This window comes from Lucilia sericata, unplaced genomic scaffold, assembly GCF_015586225.1.
Source record: "Lucilia sericata isolate MDLA Ls3-8-SP2 unplaced genomic scaffold, ASM1558622v1 Contig000752F_arrow, whole genome shotgun sequence".
Taxonomy (NCBI): domain Eukaryota; kingdom Metazoa; phylum Arthropoda; class Insecta; order Diptera; family Calliphoridae; genus Lucilia; species Lucilia sericata.
Window position 1 is genome coordinate 112194 of NW_023994749.1, and position 23400 is coordinate 135593.

At 31.2% G+C, this 23400-nt stretch overlaps 3 long non-coding RNA genes across 4 annotated transcripts; all 3 read right to left on the minus strand.

The window, feature by feature from the left end:
- Window positions 1-7812: 7812 nt before the first annotated feature.
- Window positions 7813-9570, minus strand: LOC119607809. 2 transcript variants are annotated; one of them, XR_005231765.1, is made up of 5 exons: window positions 9149-9570; window positions 8794-9075; window positions 8582-8731; window positions 8246-8380; window positions 7813-8159 (listed from the first exon to the last, which is right to left on the minus strand). It is a non-coding gene; the product is annotated as an uncharacterized LOC119607809 (long non-coding RNA). The 2 variants fall into 2 exon arrangements; XR_005231764.1 differs by having other exon boundaries at window positions 7813-8380.
- Window positions 9571-10244: 674 nt separating this feature from the next.
- On the minus strand, window positions 10245-10692 carry LOC119607812. The gene is made up of 3 exons (XR_005231767.1): window positions 10664-10692; window positions 10579-10609; window positions 10245-10527 (listed from the first exon to the last, which is right to left on the minus strand). It is a non-coding gene; the product is annotated as an uncharacterized LOC119607812 (long non-coding RNA).
- A 2003-nt stretch (window positions 10693-12695) lies between these two features.
- Window positions 12696-13418, minus strand: LOC119607811. The gene is made up of 3 exons (XR_005231766.1): window positions 13273-13418; window positions 12937-13071; window positions 12696-12851 (listed from the first exon to the last, which is right to left on the minus strand). It is a non-coding gene; the product is annotated as an uncharacterized LOC119607811 (long non-coding RNA).
- Between the last annotated feature and the right edge of the window lie 9982 nt (window positions 13419-23400).

A 23400-nucleotide genomic window follows, 5' to 3' on the forward strand; every position in this document is an offset into this window, starting at 1 on the left:
TACGGAAACAAAAATGTTGCCAAGTTATCTAAAAATGAGATAGCTAAATGGGTTTTAATAAAAAGTAGCTTGCTTGTGGAGGGTATATAAGATTCGGCATAGCCGAATATAGCAATCTTACTTTTTATATACAAGTTTTCCATTCCGTTTGTAATTTCTATAATATAATTTTCCGACCTTATAAAGTATATATATTCTGGATCCTTATTGATAGCGGAGTCGATTTAGCCATGTCCGTCTGTCTTTCTGTGTGTATGTTGAAATCAGTTTTCAGAAGACCCCAGATATCTGCAAGATCCGAATTTTCAATAATTCTATCCGAAATGCGATCGAACGCTGTGTAAAATCAGCCTAATCGGTCCATAAATAACGAAAATATGAGCAAAAATCCGAGACCACCTCTGAAAATTTAATAAAAAATTTAAATTTTTCGGGCATGCTTATACAGAAACAATAAACAAACAAAAACAAAACACAGTATCAAACGGTAAATTTTTTTTTGTTATTGTAATTTCTTGTTTATAAACCCAAAGCAAAGAATGAACATCACGTTACGATACGTTGCTATTGGCTAGAAACATGATATTAAGTATGTAGAGCCATGAGTAGGCGAGAACATATTAAAGGGGACTTTTTGGTACTTTTTCGTTCTACAAAAGGTACTTTTTGAATTATCTATAATATTGAACCTAGAAACATGAAATTTAGCATGTAGGGCCTTGACAAGGTAAGAACCTATAAAAGGGACTTTTTGTTACTTTTTCGTTCTACAAAAGATACTTTTTGAATTTTCTATAATATTGAACCTAGAAACATGAAATTAAGTTTGTAGAGCCCGGATTAGGCGAGAACACATAAAAGGGGACTTTTTGGTACTTTTTCGTTCTACAAAAGGTACTATTTGAATTTTCTATAATATTGAACCTAGAAACATGAAATTAAGTTTGTAGAGCCCGGATTAGGCGAGAACACATAAAAGGGGACTTTTTGGTACTTTTTCGTTCTACAAAAGGTACTATTTGAATTTTCTATAATATTGAACCTAGAAACATGAAATTAAGTATGTAGAGGCTGGATTAAGTTAGAACGTATAAAATGGGACTTTTTGGCACTTTTTCAGTCTTTAAAAGGTACTTTTTGAATTTTCTATAATATTGAACCTATAAACATGTAATTAAGTATGAAGAGCCCGGATTATGTATAAAAAGGCACTTTTTAGTACTTTTCCCGTTCTTCGAAAGATACTTTTTGAAATTTCTATAATATTGAACCCAGAAACATAAAATTGCATGTAGATCCTGGATTATGTGATAACCTATAAAAGGGTAATTTTTGGTACTTTGTCGTTCTTCAAATGGTATTTTTTGAATTTTCTATAATATTGAACCTAGAAATATTAAATTATGCATGTAGAGCCAGGATTAAGTGAGAACCCATAAAAGGGGACTTTTTGCAATAAAATTCGTACTGACCGTTTTTTAACACATCATGGTGAAGGGTATATAAGATTCGGCACAGCCGAATATAGAACTTTTACTTGTTTTTTCTCAAAAGAAAACTTAGGCTATTTCCTAACGCGTAAAAAAATGAAACAAATTGAGAAAAAGTAACTGTTTTATTATACCCTACACCACATTAGTGGGGAGGGTATATTGGGGTTGTGCTGAACGCACAATATTGGTCCTATACCTTTAAGGCTTAGAATCATTTTCTGATTCGATTTATAGTGTTTTACTCGACTTAGAAATCACATAGAAATCTGAAATTTGGAATATGACTAGAAAATCAAATGAGAATTAAATGTAGAAGGCGTGGCACATATTACAAGTGTGTCAAAATACAATATAATGAAAGAAGCCTTTTATTACACATTTTCTGTATATAAACTTTGTTTGAAGTATCCTATTTTCTTGAAATATTAGGAGGTTTTTGAAGTATTTTTCGTCGGACACTTTTTGCTCTGAATCTTCAAGGGGGCGAGCTGCCATGCCTACATACAAAATTGATATTAAAAGTATGTATATATATGAGAAATAACATCAGAAAAGTTCTTAAATGTTACCCAAGCGACATCAACATCTACGCAAATGCTTGAAGGAAAAGTGGGCGGACTTAATAGTGGGCGTAGTAAATTCCATATGTTTTAAATGTGTAAAATTATTATATCTATGAAACTATAACTTCTAGAGTTCTAAAATTTTGCAAAAGTAATCATTGGCGTCCATATTAACTTCTGGGAAAAATGTGCGAACTATTAGAAGTAGGCATGGTACTTCAGAAATGAGAAAAATAATTAAATCTGAGAAACTATAACAATTAGTGTTCTTTAGTATTGTACTGTATACTATCAGCACTACACAGTATACGCTAAGTATAAATATAGGTGAACCGCCAACAGTGGGAGTAGAACCTCCGTATATCAAAGACACTATAACAGCTCATGTTTAAACTTAACACGAAAACGGTACTTTTGGAAATTGTAACACTTACAATCAGTATAACAAGTAAGAATTTATAGTCGGCCGTGACCGACCAAATTAAAACCGTACACCAGTTATGAATATTAAATGTGATTTATTTTTCATAATAAAGCATTTATCTTCTATTACCTTGTTCCGATACATTTAAGCAATTTATGGATGAAAAACTAATTTTCTGAAAGAGGCTTTATATGGGGGCTAGGGGCAAATATGGACCAAGCCTGATAAAATTTTGTGAATATATTTTATTGTGCTGAATTTCATCGCGATATTTGTGTTTATAAGTTAATTTTGGACATTCAAGTAATTGTTCCGATACATTTAAGCAATTTATGGGTGAAAAACTGATTTTTGAAACAGGGTTTATATGGGAGCTAGGGGCAAATATGGACCAAATTTGCCCCTAGCAAATTTGTGAATACATTTATATTTACATAATATTTTATTGTGCTGAATTTCATTGCGATATTTGTGTTTATAAGTTAATTTTGGACATTCAAGTAATTTTCTGAAGGGGACTTTGTATGGGAGCTAGGGTCAAATGAGTCCCTATCTTTATGAAATTTGGCAAGGTCATCAAGGCTCGTATAAAACTTAGTTGTGCCGCTTTTTATCAATATACAGGTATTTTTTAGATAATAATGAGCTCAGAAGCCCTTTTCGGGGGGGTTCTGTTGTATGGGGGCTAGGTGAAATAATGGACCGATTTTAACCATTTTCAGTCCTTGGTCCAAAAAAAGAGTGTGTGCCAAATTTTATCCAATTATCTTGAAAATTGCGACCTGTGCCTTGCGCACAAGGTTTACATGGACAGCCAGCCAGCCAGACGGACATAGCTTATTCGACTCAGAAAACGATTTAAGCCGATTGGTATACTTCATATACCGGCGTATAGAGAGGCAGATAAAAAAATCACCACTACACACACACTATTGGCATTTTTTCAATGAAATTGCACTGAAAAAAATATTTGGTTATTTTTAATTTTGAAGATTAAATTACATGCGAATATTTATCAACAAAATGTAATCAATGTACATAAGAATAATAATTTCTTCACATAGAAACAACATTTCAAATTAAAAATGTACAAAAAAAATATGAAACAAGATGAACTTATTTACTTTCATTGTTATGCATTCTAGAAAATTATTTAGGGTGTAGGTTGTTTTTGTAAATTATGCTCTTGTTTTTGCAAGTTGTTTTTGTTTTTTCAAGTTGTGTTTGCAATTTCTTCAACAAAGCGACATCAACCTGCTTTGTTGAATGCTGTCAAGCAACTAAATAAAATATTTGTATTTTTGATGCTCTTGTTTAGAAGTTCGTCTGCGATCGTGTTGTGTACATGTAATTTGCCGAAAATCTTCGTTGTCAGAACAATACTAGCGCCGACGTCTGGTATACTTTAAGGTGGGTATAGGACGAATATTTTTGTATGTTACAAACATCAGCACAAACCCAATATACCCTCCCCACTAAAGTGGTGTAGGTTATAAAAATTACCATACGGCAACTTCTCATAACTAACTTCAAATTTTTTCCGCGACCTATTCACACTTGCAATTCTAGCAGAGATTATGAATACATTTTTGGACAATTTGCTTTAATTTATTGTAAATATCACTTAGTGTTCATGCATGATCAAATTTTTGCCAGTACATATTTAATAACAGTATCAAATAAATTTTTTTGACATGCGTTCTTATTCAAAAACTGAAGAATTCGCGACCAAATACTAAAATTTTGACCGATAACAAAGAAAGGGGCAAAAAGTGGCAGCCAATTTTTATACTATTTCAAAGCCAATGAGCTACTCTTTCCAACGTATATAAAATATCTACAGAAGTAAGAGAGAGTTCTTTCAAAGAAACTTTGAATTTTTAAAGTATATATATATATATATATATATATATATATATATATATATATATATATATATATATATATAACATTTGTCAAATTTGATAATTTATGAAACCAGTTTAAGGCGGAGGGTATTTAAGATTCGGCAAATATAGCACTCTAGCTTGTTTCTAGTAAATTTCTTTATTTAATGGAAAAAAAACCATTCAAATTAATATATGAAATTATTACTTAAAATTGTATTTCAAATAACTAAGAACAACGCACCCGTTTTTCCCTTTTGAACATCTAGGCGGTTTGAAAAATTTGCTGATTGCTTTTTGTTTTCTAACTACTTTAATTTCTTGCAATTTCCTTAACTTAATTTTATTTGTTAGATCCAAATTCAATCTAAAAGATAAAATTAAACTCTTTTTAGGAAAAAAAACTGAACTTGAGAATCGAAAACTGAGTCTCATGCTGATAATTTGAAACCCCTGAAATAATTGTTCCATGTTGGGATATCTTGGTCTCCTCGAAATAATTTATTTTGCTGTAAAATTGTATTAATTCAATTTATTTTTATTCAAGCTAAAGTTATCATTAAATTCACATCTAACGGATTTAGGTTTTTTAGATTATAGTGTATGTCATTTTGTTCGATAGGTCAGATATGCAGAATAGGAACTCCTTAACGACTCTAAACGGCTTCAATTTTTTTTTTTTTTGGTTTGCTCGGAAAGGGCTTGCTCGATTGTAAAAAAATAACATGATATGAAAGGTCGTGGAAAGGCCTTTCAGATGATGTGCAATATTATATGAATTATTATTTGAATTATTGAGTGCCAAAAGCTTAAAAAGGGTTTTGAAACATGACTTTTTTTGTAAAAGTGCTCATAATTTGAAAAGTGGACAAGTATTATATAGAGAACATAATGCGGAAGATATTCTACATTATATTATACATCATTAAATGTCTGTAACTCCTAAACCAAATGAGAGCAAGAAAAAATGTTTAGATCAAACAATTTTAAATTAAGTTTGCTACACCTGGTTAAAATATTATGAAAATCGCAGCTGTTTAGAGTCGGTAAGTTATGCCTCCAAATCGTTGAAAACTAATTTTTTAGAAAAAAATTCGTGTGTGACAATATCGTGAAGTTTTTCATGTAACATGACTTTTAATAGCCACGAGTTGATGGCATACATGTAAAAAGTGCTTATATCAAAAATGGACTATAAAGTAATCTTTTTATATGAAACTGAAAGACAGAGACATTTAAATCTAATGAATTTGACAATATAACTAATGTGACTATAACAGTGATGACTATAAACGAAAACTACTGTATATTTTTATAGCGCCCTAAAATATGCTTTAACGATATTTAATAATGTGCATGTATGCATGTGTGTGAAAGATTTAAGGATTTTTAAAATACATATATATAATTTTGTTCTACACAAATTGATAATGCAACTAGTTAAATACGGTTAATGTGCTTTTAGGGGCAGGACCTAGTATGGGAGATATGACCAATTATAGACCGATCGTAAAAAATTCTTTAAGCAAAATTTCTGTACATAAAAGCTATATTTTAGTCAAATTTTGTATCTATATCGTAATTTAGTAATAAGTAATCGGTCCATGTTATGGACCGATCGTGAAAAAATCTTGAAATAGAATTTTTGTATACCAAACTAATATTTGTGCCAAACTTTGTATCAATAGCTTTATTTGGTAATGAGTAATGGGCGTTTAAGAGATTTTCGTAAAAGGACCTTGTATGGGAGCTATGACCAATTATGTATATAAAGAAAAAATTTCAAAATTCTGTATCTATATCATTATTTGTTGCGGTATACCTCACCGCACCGAGGATTTTGTCTTCTGGCCACCCCAAAAAAAAAAAATTTTGCGTGGGGGGACCTTAGGAAAACTGTCGGGAGGAGGCCAGGAATGCAAATTTGCCTCCACTCCCTGTTTAAAATCAGTGGGGAGGGGCTTACGGCCAATGGAGACACCACCTCCTGCCCGGTGTAATTCAATAATAAAAAGGGGAGGGGCTTACGGCCAATGGAGACACTACCTCCTGCCCGAGTCCCAGTGTTTGTTTTTTTTTTTTGTTAGTTTATTTGGTTTTTAAATTTTTTTTTGGTTAATATATTAGTTTATTAGTTTTTCGTGTGGTTTCTATTTCGTTTGTCTTTATTTAGTTTTTTTTTTTTTTTTGGTAGTGTTTTTTGTTTGTTTTGTTGGTAAAGTTGTTTATTGATAGGCTGAAAATAACTAAAAATATTAATAAAATGAATGAAATCAGAACGATAGTACATACTATACCTGCTAAAGTAGTCCTCCTTTTTTTTGTAGCCTGAAAAGAAAAGAAAAAGAAACATTAAAATTTAAAAATTACCAAAATACTTACCAAATAAATAATCCATGTGCTTGTCCTCCAGCTGTTGTCAAAATGAATGAAAACAGGGCCGCTCACAATGTCAAAAGCAGTAAAAGTGTTGGCAACGCCGCATATATCGTAAGAGTGTAGGGTTGTATTTCATTCATGCAGATATGGGAATGCGTATTATTTTTATAGTAAAATTTAAAAATAGTGAAATTTATAAAAAAAAATAAATGAATGAAAATACTACTACTAAAAATTATGAGTTCCTGATACATGAGGCGGTACAATATATGTAAGATAGGGAAAGCGCCTTAATTGTGGGAATTAAGCAAAAATTACTTATTTGGAGGCACAAATAATTAGGAAAAATCAGCAAGTAAAAAAATTAATAAGAAAATTAAAATCAATAAGTGAAAAAAAAAAACCGCCAAAAACAAATAGAAAAAAATATGCCGCGAAAAAGTATCTAATGTAATAAAAAGGCGGATTACATGATCGGCGGGCAGAAAAAGGCTACGACATGATGTGTAGGGGAAATATGTAAATATCTTATGTAGCAGAATTGTAGGAGAATGAAATTCGCGGGAAATTTTATTTACATAAAAGTAGGGGAAGACAAAAATAGGGTATTTAAGCTCACGATAGAAATGAAAATAGCACAGTTGGTGAAAGAAAAGTTAAGTGAGTGTACTGAAAGTTTTTTAAAAGAAAGTTTAATAAAAAGTTAAAAAAAAGACTTAAAGTCAAAGTAATAATCAAGCTTCGAAAATATTCCTTAAAATTATCCTGGAGGGTAGTATAATCCAAGTGTTTAAAATTATTTAAATAATTAAAAAAAAAAATAATAAAATACGTAAGTCGATATAGAAAATGTAGCATATCGTGAGGGATTTTTCAGCGATTTTATTAATCCTTTATAGCTGGCTAATTTACGAGAAGGAAGTCGCAAAATCTTGAGAAGCCGGTCATCCTAGTAATTAGCCAGGTAAATTTTTGAATTATTCCTATAAAATAATTTACGGAAGGATATAACAGGCCACATAAATGAAAAAAAATCCCTTCAAGTAAAACAGAAAAAGAGAAATTGGTGAAATCTTTATATTATTATATTTAAATACTTATTAAAACAAACTCATTTTATAAAAACAATCATTATATAACTAACTCACTTGATATAGCAAACAAACATACTTTATACAATTTCTTCAACAAACGCTAATAAGTGAAGACAATATTATATGAAAGAACATTTTAAACTTGTCCTATTGAGGGTCAATTATCAACCAACAAGAAATTTAAAAAACAATTATAAAAACAAAAAAGAAAATAAGGTAGATTTTAAGATATAATAAGGTAGTTGTGTGATCGTGGAAGAAATATTGTAAACCGTGCTAGTGTCTGTAGTTTCGTGTATTTTTGTTTGAATCACATAAAGCTCGAGTATACCGGAAAAGAAAAAAAAAAAGAAAAATACAAGAATTAGAAAGAAATACCTATATATATATATCTTAAGATTATTACCCAGATCTAAAGAAAAGCGCGTAGACAAAAACCTTATTACATTACAAAGGCATTGAAAGATATAACTCAGGGAGCTCCTTTAGTTGTAGGTTGTAGCTAAATCGAACTCGAATTGAAGAAGTAGAAGCTTAAGCCCTGAAAAGAAGAATATAGGATATATATGTTAGTTAAACGAGTAAAATATAAGTAAACAAAATATTGAGAGAATTAATACGAAATACCGTGATTCTTTCAAATTTTTAGGGTTTTGTATGTGTTTAGATCTAAGTTATATATTAAGTTTCTTTTATTATCTAATAACCGGTATGTATATTATGAATTGAAATTAAAACTTACAATGTTGGTCTAATTAAGTAAAGGTAATGGCGATGATAGACCGGTAAGTGGTTACAAGGGTCAGGTGGGATTTGGGTCGCTATAAAGAGAATTCCGTGGATCCGTCAGCGACAAGGTTGGGAGGGCAGATACAGAGGACAACATCTATCTCTGTAAAGGAAACGTGATTAATGTGGTTCAGATTATGGAAGTTTGTTTTGTGATTTGAATACCTTTTTGTTTTGTGTAGAGTACGAGTTTGGCGAGAAAGGGTTGGAACCTCCTGAGGTCGGTCATGCAGTTAGTCGAAACCTCGCCTTACAACCGGTTCATAACACAAATGGCGCCCAATTAAATGCGATAGTTCAGAATATTTTCGTCAGACTCGGCAGAAATGTTCCAAACTATAAAAGGAAACATGTATGAACATCGACACATGTAAAAATAGCCCAGATAGTGTAGTAAATAGCCCAAAAGATCGCAAGAAACGTTGAAATGTTTATCCATATAGCCGTCTAAATCAGATTGAATAAGAGTGTTGTATATGAGTAAAGATCAACAGTATCTAACCGATTATAGAATACTTACAGGGATAAATCGCTGCAGCTTAAAGTAAAAACGATTTATCTTTAATTGTATGGCGAAATATTTCCGAATTACCTTAAGTTTTTGTTTTGTTTTCCTTTTTTCAAATTATTAAAATGTATAGAAACGGAATAATGTCTGATAGCCTCTCCTTATAACTAAGTATACGAGGTTAGTTGTATCAGATAATATCCGTAACAGTCGTCACATCAGATGATAATATAATGATGTAGCCGATTGATCATACAGAAAATATGATTTGAAACCGCTTTAAATTAGCCAACCACATTAAGCATAGTCAAAATAGCAACCGCCTTGACACACCCATCCGTTTATCATTGCCAAAACCTGAAAAATTTAATATTTGATATCCATTAATACAAATTCAATTTTAGAGTTTATAAAAAATTGGTTCATATTCATGATTAATCTTTATCTTGTTTATTTTCCATCTACATTATTCATTTATTTTGATTGTTAGTTTATTTATTCGTTAGTTTACCTTATTTATTAGTTATTTTGATTCTTATTAGTATATTATTAGTCTAATTATTATATTATTATTATTATTATTATTATATTATTATTATTATTATTATTATTATTATTATTATTATTATTATTATTATTATTATTATTATTATTATTATTATTATTATTATTATTATTATTATTATTATTATTATTATTATTATTATTATTATTATTATTATTATTATTATTTTTATTATTATTATTATTATTTGTATTATATTAATACAAATTCAATTTTAGAGTTTATAAAAAATTAGTTCATATTCATGATTAATCTTTATCTTGTTTATTTTCCATCTACATTATTCATTTATTTTGATTGTTAGTTTATTTATTCGTTTACCTTATTTATTACTTATTTCGATTCTTATTAGTATATTTATTAGTCTAATTATTATTATTATTATTATTATTATTATTATTATTATTATTATTATTATTATTATTATTATTATTATTATTATTATTATTATTATTATTATTATTATTATTATTATTATTTTTATTATTATTATTATTATTATTATTTATTAAGTTAATCTTTTATGTATTTCATTTATTCACCGGTATAGTACAATTTAGTTTATCTTATTTATATTTTTATAGCATTTAGTAGTTATTTGATTTGTTATTTATATATTTATTTTGTAATCCTAATATTTTTCTACTTATTCATTTATCCATAACTTATATTTTCAAATTATTTCACCAATTTCCTAAATAATTCCTTTTTTCATATAATTTTTGCCCTATTTATTTCCGTGAGTGTATTAAATCGAGTAAAATTTTACATTCGAATTGCATAATAAGATCTAAAGTAAAGTTGTTTATTGATAGGCTGAAAATAACTAAAAATATTAATAAAATGAATGAAATCAGAACGATAGTACATACTATACCTGCTAAAGTAGTCCTCCTTTTTTTTGTAGCCTGAAAAGAAAAGAAAAAGAAACATTAAAATTTAAAAATTACCAAAATACTTACCAAATAAATAATCCATGTGCTTGTCCTCCAGCTGTTGTCAAAATGAATGAAAACAGGGCCGCTCACAATGTCAAAAGCAGTAAAAGTGTTGGCAACGCCACATATATCGTAAGAGTGTAGGGTTGTATTTCATTCATGCAGATATAGGAATGCGTATTATTTTTATAGTAAAATTTAAAAATAGTGAAATTTAAAAAAAAAAATAAATGAATGAAAATACTACTACTAAAAATTATGAGCTCCTAATACATGAGGCGGTACAATATATTTAAGATAGGGAAAGCGCCTTAATTGTGGGAATTAAGCAAAAATTACTTATTTGGAGGCACAAATAATTAGGAAAAATCAGCAAGTAAAAAAATTAATAAGAAAATTAAAATCAATAAGTGAAAAAAAAACCGCCAAAAACAAATAGAAAAAAATATGCCGCGAAAAAGTATCTAATGTAATAAAAAGGCGGATTACATGATCGGCGGACAGAAAAAGGCTACGACATGATGTGTAGGGGAAATATGTAAATATCTTATGTAGCAGAATTGTAGGAGAATGAAATTCGCGGGAAATTTTATTTACATAAAAGTAGGGGAAGACAAAAATAGGGTATTTAAGCTCACGATAGAAATGAAAATAGCACAGTTGGTGAAAGAAAAGTTAAATGAGTGTACTGAAAGTTTTTTAAAAGAAAGTTTAATAAAAAGTTAAAAAAAAAGACTTAAAGTCAATGTAATAATCAAGCTTCGAAAATATTCCTTAAAATTATCCTGGAGGGTAGTATAATCCAAGTGTTTAAAATTATTTAAATAATTAAAAAAAACAAGTAAGAAATTATAGTCAGGCGTGGCCGACCATATGATACCCTACACCAGTTATGAATATTAAATGTGATTTATTTTTCATAATAAAGCATTTATCTTCAATATTCCCTTGTTCCGATACATTTAAGCAATTTATGGATGAAAAACTAATTTTCTGAAAGAGGCTTTATATGGGGGCTAGGGGCAAATATGGACCAAGCCCGATAAAATTTTGTGAATATATTTATATTGACATAATATTTTATTGTGCTGAACTTCATTGCGATATTTGTGTTTATAAGCTAATTTGGGACATTGAAGTAATTTTCTGAAGGGGACTTTGTATGGGAGCTAGGGTCAAATGAGGCCCGATCTTTATGAAATTTTGCAGGGTCATCTAGACTTATATAAAACTTAGTTGTGCCGTATTTTATCGATATATATGTATATTTAACATAATTATGAGCTCAGAAGCCCTTTTCGGGGGGTTCTGTTCTATGGCGGCTAGGTGAAATAATGGACCGATCTTAACCATTTTCAATAGGCTTCGTCCTTAGGTCAAATAAAACGTGCGTGCCAAATTTCATCCAATTATCTTGAAAATTGCTACCTGTACCTTGCGCACAAAGTTTATATGGACAGCCAGCCAGACGGACGGACGGACATAGCTTAATCGACTCAGAAAACGATTCTAAGCCGATTGGTATACTTTAAGGTGGGTCTAGGACGAATATTTTTGTATGTTACAAACATCAGCACAAATCCAATATACCCTCCCCACTAAAGTGGTGTAGGGTATAAATAATAAAATACGTAAGTCGATATAGAAAATGTAGCATATCGTGAGGGATTTTTCAGCGATTTTATTAATCCTTTATAGCTGGCTAATTTACCAGAAGGAAGTCGCAAAATCTTGAGAAGCCGGTCATCCTAGTAATTAGCCAGGTAAATTTTTGAATTATTCCTATAAAATAATTTACGGAAGGATATAACAGGCCACATAAAAGAAAAAAATCACTTCAAGTAAAACAGAAAAAGAGAAATTGGTGAAATCTTTATATTATTATATCTAAATACTTATTAAATCAAACTCATTTTATAAAAACAATCATTATATAACTAACTCACTTGATATAGCAAACAAACATACTTTATACAATTTCTTCAACAAACGCTAATAAGTGAAGACAATATTATATGAAAGAACATTTTAAACTTGTCCTATTGAGGGTCAATTATCAACCAACAAGAAATTTAAAAAACAATTATAAAAACAAAGAAGAAAATAAGGTAGATTTTAAGATATAATAAGGTAGTTGTGTGATCGTGGAAGAAATATTGTAAACCGTGCTAGTGTCTGTAGTTTCGTGTATTTTTGTTTGAATCACATAAAGCTCGAGTATACCGGAAAAGAAAAAAAAAAAAGAAAAATACAAGAATTAGAAAGAAATACCTATATATATATCTTAAGATTATTACCCAGATCTAAAGAAAAGCGCGTAGACAAAAACCTTATTACATTACAAAGGCATTGAAAGATATAACTCAGGGAGCTCCTTTAGTTGTAGGTTGTAGCTAAATCGAACTCGAATTGAAGAAGTAGAAGCTTAAGCCCTGAAAAGAAGAATATAGGATATATATGTTAGTTAAACGAGAAAAATATAAGTAAACAAAATATTGAGAGAATTAATACGAAATACCGTGATTCTTTCAAATTTTTAGGGTTTTGTATGTGTTTAGATCTAAGTTATATATTAAGTTTCTTTTATTATCTAATAACCGGTATGTATATTATGAATTGAAATTAAAACTTACAATGTTGGTCTAATTAAGTAAAGGTAATGGCGATGATAGACCGGTAAGTGGTTACAAGGGTCAGGTGGGATTTGGGTCGCTATAAAGAGAATTCCGTGGATCCGTCAGCGACAAGGTTGGGAGGGCAGATACAGAGGACAACATCTATCTCTGTAAAGGAAACGTGATTAATGTGGTTCAGATTATGGAAGTTTGTTTTGTGATTTGAATACCTTTATGTTTTGTGTAGAATACGAGTTTGGCGAGAAAGGGTTGGAACCTCCTGAGGTCGGTCATGCAGTTAGTCGGAAACCTCGCCTTACAACCGGTTCATAACACAAATGGCGCCCAATTAAATGCGATAGTTCAGAATATTTTCGTCAGACTCGGCAGAAATGTTCCAAACTATAAAAGGAAACATGTATGAACATCGACACATGTAAAAATAGCCCAGATAGTGTAGTAAATAGCCCAAAAGATCGCAAGAAACGTTGAAATGTTTATCCATATAGCCGTCTAAATCAGATTGAATAAGAGTGTTGTATATGAGTAAAGATCAACAGTATCTAACCGATTATAGAATACTTACAGGGATAAATCGCTGCAGCTTAAAGTAAAAACGATTTATCTTTAATTGTATGGCGAAATATTTCCGAATTACCTTAAGTTTTTGTTTTGTTTTCCTTTTTTCAAATTATTAAAATGTATAGAAACGGAATAATGTCTGATAGCCTCTCCTTATAACTAAGTATACGAGGTTAGTTGTATCAGATAATATCCGTAACAGTCGTCACATCAGATGATAATATAATGATTTAGCCGATTGATCATACAGAAAATATGATTTGAAACCGCTTTAAATTAGCCAACCATATTAAGCATAGTCAAAATAGCAACCGCCTTGACACACCCATCCGTTTATCATTGCCAAAACCTGAAAAATTTAATATTTGATATCCATTAATACAAATTCAATTTTAGAGTTTATAAAAGATTGGTTCATATTCATGATTAATCTTTATCTTGTTTATTTTCCATCTACATTATTCATTTATTTTGATTGTTAGTTTATTTATTCGTTAGTTTACCTTATTTATTAGTTATTTTGATTCTTATTAGTATATTTATTAGTCTAATTATTATTATTATTATTATTATTATTATTATTATTATTATTATTATTATTATTATTATTATTATTATTATTATTATTATTATTATTATTATTATTATTATTATTATTATTATTATTATTATTTTTATTATTATTATTATTATTTGTATTATATTAATACAAATTCAATTTTAGAGTTTATAAAAAATTAGTTCATATTCATGATTAATCTTTATCTTGTTTATTTTCCATCTACATTATTCATTTATTTTGATTGTTAGTTTATTTATTCGTTAGTTTACCTTATTTATTACGTATTTCGATTCTTATTAGTATATTTATTAGTCTAATTATTATTATTATTATTATTATTATTATTATTATTATTATTATTATTATTATTATTATTATTATTATTATTATTATTATTATTATTATTATTATTATTATTATTTTATTATTATTATTTATTATTATTATTAAGTTAAGTTAATCTTTTATGTATTTCATTTATTCACCGGTATAGTACAATTTAGTTTATCTTATTTATATTTTTATAGCATTTAGTAGTTATTTGATTTGTTATTTATATATTTATTTTGTAATAATAATATTTTTCTACTTATTCATTTATTCATAACTTATATTTTCAAATTATTTCACCAATTTCCTAAATAATTCCTTTTTTCATATAATTTTTGCCCTATTTGTTTCCGTGAGTATATTAAATCGAGTAAAATTTTACATTCGAATTGCATAAAAAGATCTAAAGTAATTAGATGATAACTTTCTTCTGAAAATATCATGAGCAATAGCCCTCCTAATACTAGATCAAGAATAAGTTATAGACAAGTGCAATTTGATTTAAACCGATCTTCACCTCACGTATGGCGGAAAGTCCCAAAACCTAATACTCCTAAAACTCTGTCTAAACCTTAAACTAAAACCGATATGGCTCAAAGTAATAAGCCTAATGAACAGATTAGAGATATGTCCCATACCATCATGTCTAGCACTCCTAATCTGACACAAGCCGCGAATGTTTTGCCTACAGATCTTTTAACTCAGGGTACTAGTAAACAGTTTGGAGAATCAGTTAAGCAATTAGTTCAACAAGGTATTAACTCACAGTTATCCGAGATTAAGAAGACCATGGCCGAATTGACATCAACAGTCGACTTGCATAGTGGTGCAACAAACTCAGCAGAAAAACCGCAAACTAAAAGAAGCATGCGTATCCAAAAATTCCAGTGATGGAAACATGCAAGTCGACGCCTCAGAAATTCAACTTCCCTCAGCTCCGTCATCAAGAGCATCATCCATAGCCAGTGAGGAGACAAGAAGCTATAACAGACCGCGTATGGATAAATGGGGATTAGAATTCGATGGGGACAACAACAAATTAGCTGTCGAAGACTTCGTGTTCCGTTTAGAACGACTGCAAAGCCAATATGGTGTATCCTGGAAGGAGGTTTTAGATAATTTCCATCTTTTAGTCAAAGGAGATGCTGAAAAGTGGTATTGGTTGTTTATACAAACCAATTACGCCACAGAATGGCCAACTTTAAAATCCGCCTTGCTAAAGCAGTACCAAGCAACCAGGTCTAGCTTTGAACTGATGAGAGATATGGTTGAAAGAAGACAATTGCCAGGAGAATCGATCGATGCGTTCTTTTTTGCCATGACTCAATTTAGATCTCGTCTTAGCATCTCTATGCCCGAAATGATAAAAATGATTAAGAAAAATCTCAGAGAAAATATTGGCAGAATTGTTTACCCGATGGCAGTTTCTTCGGTGGAAGAGTTAAGGATGAGTTGTTTAGATGCCGAAAAAACTTTCCTTAAAAGAGATTTTCGTCAACGGGCAGCAGTAGCAAACAGATACCAAAGACAAATTAGTGAGCTGTATGAAGATCAAGAAACTCAACCCGTTCGTGAAGAAAATTGTGATAAAGTAGCGGCAGATAGAATCGTCAATGCCAGCAACACCATTCCAAGGCAACCATTAGTATGCTGGAATTGTCGCCAAAATGGACACATGTTCATGAATTGCCCAGCAGAAGAAAGAACAATCTTCTGTTATCGTTGTGGAAAACCTGATATCATAGCCCCTAATTGTGCCAATTGCCGCAATCGAAATTTTTCCAGGAACGAAGGGAGAGCGGGGGACCATCGTTCAACACACAACCCGCAGGGACATCTGCAAGAACAATAAATACTAATTTGATACAAGAAGCAAAAAAAATCCACTAATTCTTACCCCAGCAAAGACATTTATACACTCTCGAAGAACGTCAAAAAAACTATGAATCCGTCCGAAATAGAATCTTTAACTCCGAAATCTCCATCCGTCGCCCAGAAATATCTAGAAGGATTAAAATGTTAAGAGAAAAATTCGCAGAAAGAAAATGAAATAGAAAACTTACCATAGAAGCAATTAAAACTGCTGATGAGAAATCTTCTGATCCCAGACCATATGCTGAGTTTTCAATTGGTAATGTCAATTTGCAAGGCCTTCTGGATACTGGTGCTTCAGTTAGCATCTTAGGAAAAGGATGTCGAGAACTAGTCAGAGAGTTAGATATTCCAATAATACCCATATACTCCTTAATAACAACAGCTAGTGGACAAAAACAAAGATTATTAGGTAAAATAATAGTAGACGTTAAATATAGTGATAGGACAGGTAGAATAACTTTTTATCTATGTCCAGATTTAGAACAACCAGCGTATTAGGGGATCGATTTTTTGAAAATATTCCAACTCGCTCCTCAAATCGTCGGCGTTGAAGAATTGAATATAGAAAGAGTTACTGAAACCTTCAAACCCGAAAACCACAAAACCGATCCGCATGAACTAAACGAAATGGAACAAAAACAACTCTCAGAAGTAGTTGATATGTTTCCTACGTTTGAGAAACTAGGTTTAGGATGCACGTCTTCAGAAAAACACACTATTAAACTACTAGACGGTGCAAAACCAGTAAAAGATAGACATTACCCAATATCTCCAGCGGTACAGGAAATCGTCTACAATGAAATTGACCAAATGTTAGCATTAAGATTTATCGAAGAAAGCGAAAGTCCCAGGAGTAATAGGACAACCATAGTAAGAAAACCGGGAAAGAATAGGTTTTGTTTAGATGCTAGGAAGCTAAATAAACTTACAGTCAAGGGTGCATATCCCTTGCAAAATATAGATGGTATCCTTAGCTGAATCGACGAAACTTATTTCATTAGTAGTGTAGACTTAAAATTTGCCTTTTGGCAAATTGAACTAGAAGAAGAGAGTAAGCCATACACAGCGTTTACCGTAGAAAGGCCGTTCCAAAAACTATATGTGGACTTTATGGGAAAATACCCAAGCTCCAAAAACGGATATATCTTCATAGTGGTAGATCATTTTACTAAATTCACTTTCCTAAAAGCGATGAAAGAAGCGTCTGCAAGTAATGTAATAGAATTCCTAGTGCATGAGATTTTTCATAAGTTCGGAGTTTCCGAAATCATCCACAGCGACAACGGTGAACAAATCATTTCAAAAAGTTTTGAAAATTTAATAAAAACATACAAAATCAAACATATAAAAACTGCAGTATACTCGCCACAAAGCAACGCAAGCGAATGAGTCAACCAATCAGTCAGCAATAAGGGCTTATCTAAAAGACGACCACATTGGTCGTCTGGGACCTATACCTATCTGAGATAGAATGCTCACTGAGAACAGCTGTCCACTCTGCTATTGGATTTACACCTTTCTTCGCTCTTTTCGGATACCATATGTTTTCTAGTGGAGCAGAATATAAACTAAGCCGAAAATTAGAATCTCTAACTGACCATCAAATATTAGATGTGGATCGAAACGACAAGTTGGAAATCATAAGACAACAAATTAAACAAAACCTACAAAAAGCCTACGAAAAAAGTGCGAAAAGATATAATCAAAGAGCTCGAGTGGTTACTTTCGTCCCAGGGCAAGAAGTCTATCGTGGAAACACTGTCTTAAGCGACTTCGCGCAGAACCTAAACGCGAAATTTTGTAGAAAATTTTTGAAATGTAGAGTAGTCCGACCTGTCGGTAACAATATGTACGAGTTAGAAACGCTACAAGGGAAAACACTAGGTATATATCATGTAAAAGATATCAAAATATAAGAAAATCAACCAAAGAGAAAAAGTGCAATATTAGGACATAAGCAAAGATCAATTATACAAACAATTTAACTAAATATTACAAAACACAATTATTACTTTGCTTTTTAGATCCTAAGATTGACTGACAAATAAATAAGATATCCGTGATATATATTTACATAAGTACCTGATAGTTTAAGAGTAAAAGAATTATAAAAAGTTGATTCAACTCACCAGAATTTGTGCAATATAGAGTAAGGAAACCGCAATACAACAATCCAATCTGTGATACAATTTAGCGTAATTTAGAGAAATTATTTTGTTGATTTTTTTCAAACACGCAGTCTAGATTTAGGGCATGTGCAATATTCTTCTATGTTGTGCCAATCCAAGTAATTTTAGTTAAATCTGAAAAGAAAGAAAACAAATCACAAAGTAAAAATTCTTATTTACACGATTTGTTACACAGATTATACTTCCCGTAAAATGATGGTTGAGATATGTTGGGAGTTAAATCATCTCTCAATCTTTTCTTCTATAAAGGTTTGAAGAGATGTATGACAAATACTAGGCAACTTCATCTGAAATGAAGAAAAAGAGTAGAGGCGTAACCCGAAGTTTTTTAATTTGACGTAGCTTTGATAAGCTTAGACTTGCCTGCCTCAAAGATCCTTTTTGTAGGCGTCCGTTTAAATTTAGCACGCCGTTGTGCACTACTGGCAAAGCACCAGTAACAAGAAATATTGTTTATCCAAATGGGTTTGTCTCTACAATTTCTTTCTCTAAACAAGAAAAAAATTGTAAGAGTACACTTGCCTAGTATCGTCACAATAACCTCAATTTATTTCAACAACAGCAAACACAATAAGACAATGTCGCGAAATAAAAGAAAACAAGTAAGAGTGCTATATTCGGCTGTGCCGAATCTTATATACCCTTCACCACAGTGTATTTAAAAATATCAATTCTATAAAATTTTAATTTATTTCATTTTCCCGTTTATATCATTATTATAGCAATAGCAAAACGAACAACAAAAACGCTAAACAAAATAAACACACAAAAAAACAAAACCAACAGACATCCAAACAAACGAAACTGAATGCACCAAGAAACAAAAACAATATACACAAGGCAATGAAACACACAGCCATCCAAACACATGAAACGAAATACTAAATGAATAAGCAGTGTTGTTGTTGTTGCGTATATCAAAGCATGAAAAAAATTGTCTTTTTTATGAAATTTTCAGAGGTTGTCTCGGATTTTTGCTCATATCTCCGGTATTTATGAACCGATTTTGCTGATTTTAAATAGTGATGTTCTCGAAAGCATGTCTAACAGAATTATTGAAGATTTGGATCTCGCCGATATCTGGGGTCCTCTAAAAACTGATTTCAACAAACACACAGACGGACAGACAGACGGACCGACAGACGGACATAGCTTAATCAACTCCGCTACCTATAAGAATCCAGAATATATATACTTTATGGGGTCGGAAAATTATATTATAAAAATTACAAACGGAATGACAAACTTATATACCCTTCTCACGAAGGCGAAGGGTATAATTAATTAAAAGAACTCTTAAGTTATCTTAAAGTTGAATATTTCTACTACCCTATTGATTGCCCGGCTAACTCTTCAGATTAGTCTCTTCTTCAGGGTCACGGGCGTTCCCCGCATTGGGCTTGTTCGGCATGTTACCGCACACCGATCCCTCTGTTAGCCAACAGCGACCCTGGAGTTTTGTTGCGGTATACCTCACCGCACCGAGGACTTTGTCTTCTGGCCACCCCAATAAAAAATTTTGCGTGGAGGGACCTTAGGAAAACTGTCGGGAGGAGGCCAGACATGCAAATTTGCCTCCACTCCCTGTTTAAAATCAGTGGGGAGGGGCTTACGGCCAATGGAGACACCACCTCCTGCCCGGTGTAATTCAATAATAAAAAGGGGAGGGGCTTACGGCCAATGGAGACACTACCTCCTGCCCGAGTCCCAGTGTTTGTTTTTTTTTGTTAGTAAGTTTTGTTAGTTTTTTTATACCCTCCACCACCATCAGTGGTGATAGAGGGTATATATAAGGTTGTCATTCCGTGTGTAACACCAAAAAATATTCATCTGAGACCCAATAAAGTATATATATTCTGGGTCCTTATGAAATTCTAAGTCGATTTAGCTATGTCCGTCTGTCTGTTTAAAACACGCTCACGTTAAAACTAAGCAAATGAAATCAACCAAATTCTCTGAGAATATTCATTGTTTTCCTAAGCAGTTTGGTATTGAAAATCAGCAAAATCGGTTCATAGCTTAAAAAGTTTTGAGTAAAAATTTCAGACTACCTCGAAAAGAAAATAAGTTTTTTTCCTAATTCTTGAGTAGTTTTCTCAGAAACTACCAAAGATAATTCGACAAATTTTGTCACACATTATTTTTTTCATCTATAGATTAATTATGTTTAAAATTGTAACAATCGATCCAAAATTTCTCATACCCCCCATACAAAGGTACATATTCCCGGAAATTAATTTATCGATAATAACTTCCTCAAATATATCGGTATCAACACAAAATTTTGTACATATTGACATAATATGAGCATAAATCATACTACTGACTTAGATCTGTATCGGCCCACAATTGGTCATAGCTCCCATATAAGGTCCACTTTCGAAAATCACTTAAATGAACATATTTCATTGATAAATAAAGCTATCGGGATAAAATTATACATGAGTATGTTTTGTGTATACATAAATCACTCTACGGAATTTTTCTCCGGGTCGGTCCATAATCGGTCATAGCTCCCATATAAGGTCCACATCCGAAAATCACTTAAATGCGCTTAATTCATTGATAAATAAAGCTATCAGGGTAAAACTCGATGTGAATTTGTTTTGTATATATGTATATATAAATCATTCTTGAAAATTTTCCACATCGGTTCATAATTGGTTACAGCTTCCATATAAGGAATTTTTTCAGTATCGGTCCATAACTAGCTCCCATATAAGGTTCACATCTGAAAACCACTTAATACAACATAATTATACCTTTCACCACCATAAGTGGTGATAGAGGGTATATATAAGTTTGTCATTCCGTGTGTAACACCAAGAAATATTAATCTGAGACCCAACAAAGTATATATATTCTGGGTCCTTATCAAATTCTGAGTCGATTTAGCTATGTTCGTATGTCTGTCTGTCTATTTAAAACATGCTCACGTTAAAACTAAACAAGAGAAATAAACCAAATTCACCAAAAATATTCACTGTTGTCCTAGTCAGTTTCGTATTGAAAATCAGCAAAATAGGTTCACAACTTTGAAAGTTATGAGTGAAAATTTCAGACTATCTCGAAAAAATTACAGGTGTTTTCGTAATTCTTAAGTCGTTTTCTCAGAAACTACAAAAGATAATTCTATGAATTTTGTCCCACATTATTTTTTTATCCAGGGATAAATTATGTTGGAAATCAAGATAATCGATTCAAAATTTCCCATAGCCCCCAAACAAAGGTATATATTCCCGAAAATTAGTTTATCATTAATAACTCCCACAAATATATCGATATCAACACAAAATTTTGTACATGCAAATATAATATGAACAGAAATCATGCTATCAACGTAGATCTCAGTAGGTCCACAATTGGTCGTAGCTCCCATATAAGGCAAATATGTTTTGCCTAAATATAAATAACTCTTCGAAATTTTCCGGATAGGCCCATAATTGGTCATAGCTCCCATATAAGGCCCTCTTCCGAAAATCACTTAAACGCATATATTTCATTGAATTCTAAAGCTATAGAGATAAAATTCGACTTGAATATTTTTTGTGTACATATAAATCATTCTACCACTTTTTTCCGCATCCGTCCATTATTGGTCTTAGCTTTCATATAAGGCCCACTTTCGAAAATCGCATAAATGCTCATATTTCATTGTCAAATAAAGTTATCTTGATAAAATTCGCCACAAATATATTTCGTTTCTATATGAATCACTCTACGAAATTTTGTACGACTTGAATATGTTTTGTGTACATATAAATCATCCTACAAAATTCTTTACGGATCCGTCCATTATTGGTCATAGCTCCCATATAAAGCCCACTTCCGAAAATGACTTAAACGCATATATTTCATTGAATTCTAAAGCTATAGAGATAAAATTCGACTTTAGTATGTTTTGTGTACATATAAATCATTCTACCAATTTATTCCGGATCGGCCCATTATTGTTCTTAGCTCCCATATAAGGACCACTTCCGAAAATCACTTAAACGCTCATATTTCATCAAATAAATTTATATTGATAAAATTCGACACAAATATGTTTTGTCTTTATATGAATCACTCTACGATATTTTTTCCTGATATGCTCCCATATAAGGTCCACTTACGAAAATCACTTAAACGCATATATTTCTTTGAATAATAAAGCTATCGGGATAAAGTACGACTTGAATATGTTGTGCGAGCATATAAATCATTCTACAAAATTTTTTCCGGAACGGTCCATATTTGGTACCAGCTCATATATAAGGTCCACTTTAAAAAATCACTTAAACGCACATATTTCATTATCATATAAAGATATCTTAATGAAATTCGACACAAATATGTTTTGTGTACACATGAATCATTCTACAAAATTTTTCCGGATAGGCCCGTAATTGGTCATAGCTCCTATATAAAGTCCACTTCCGAAAATCACTTAAACGCACATATTTCATTAATTGATAAATCTATTGGAGTAAAATTAAACTTGATTTTTTTGTTTGCATATATGTAAATCATTATAAATTGCTTAAATATACATTATTGGCCAACCTACCTATTGGCCTACAGACCTCAATAAGATTCCCGATCTAATTGACTTTGCTGTAATCAAAA